General features: G+C 51.8%; 1 protein-coding gene across 1 annotated transcript in view; it reads left to right on the top strand.

Annotated features, from left to right (window-relative positions):
* The window catches only part of LOC117945069 (tetratricopeptide repeat protein 28-like), a 210715-nt gene that overhangs the window by 159155 nt on the left and 50738 nt on the right, over positions 1-822 (top strand). The window lies entirely within an intron of this gene.

Raw genomic sequence — 822 nt, 5'->3', positions numbered from 1 at the left:
CCCCCCCCCCCCCCCCCCCCCACACACTCCTATAATAGACTAACCCTGACCCTGAGGGGTAAAGGTGTCCCTTTGGATATTTAACACCCCCTGAGATAAATGGTCCGGCCCATTGTCCTGCATTTAGTCCGGCCGTTCCAACCTGCGCTGGGTGACTTATGATCGACACGGAGACGGTAGTAAACCTGACTCTAATGGACAACTAAGCGGCATAATTGCCCCCCCCAGATGACTTATTCTTCAACCTAATGCTTTAAAGCTTGGGATCGGAGAGTGGGGTTAATCAAACGAGCATAAATTGAAGGCGTCCTTTGACCAGGTTAATGGTGGCAAATCCTGATTTTTTTTTTTTATTAATTTTTTTAATAAATGAGCTGCTAACTGGTTGCCATAAATTAAGGCGCTCTGGTGAGAACAGTTTATGATCCTCTTACAGTTCCCGTGAGCTTTATTGCGGGGGGGACTGTGTGTCAGGCGGCGGATGTGGTCCTATCGGGGGGGTGATCGCCGTCGCGATGGCAGGAGCGCTCTCATTCATTATTATTATTAGCTGCTGCTGCATTAGAGTTGTTCCAGTCCATGACAGAGTAATGATAGTGTAGCTGACGGAGTGTCAAATACCTGAGAGGCTAAATGAGTGGGTGGAGGAGGCGGAGGAGGCAGAGGAGGTGGAGGAGGCGGAGGAGGTGGAGGAGACGGAGGTGATGGAGGTGATGGAGGAGGTGGAGGTGATGGAGGTGGTGGAGGAGGTGGAGGAGATGGAGGAGGTGGAGGTGATGGAGGTGGTGGAGGTGATGGAGGTGGTGGAGGTGATGGAGGTGG

Source organism: Etheostoma cragini, chromosome 5 (genome assembly GCF_013103735.1).
Source record: "Etheostoma cragini isolate CJK2018 chromosome 5, CSU_Ecrag_1.0, whole genome shotgun sequence".
In the NCBI taxonomy this organism is placed as follows: domain Eukaryota; kingdom Metazoa; phylum Chordata; class Actinopteri; order Perciformes; family Percidae; genus Etheostoma; species Etheostoma cragini.
The sequence above is the reverse complement of the archived record's forward strand: the minus strand, read 5'-3'. Positions and strand labels throughout refer to the sequence as shown.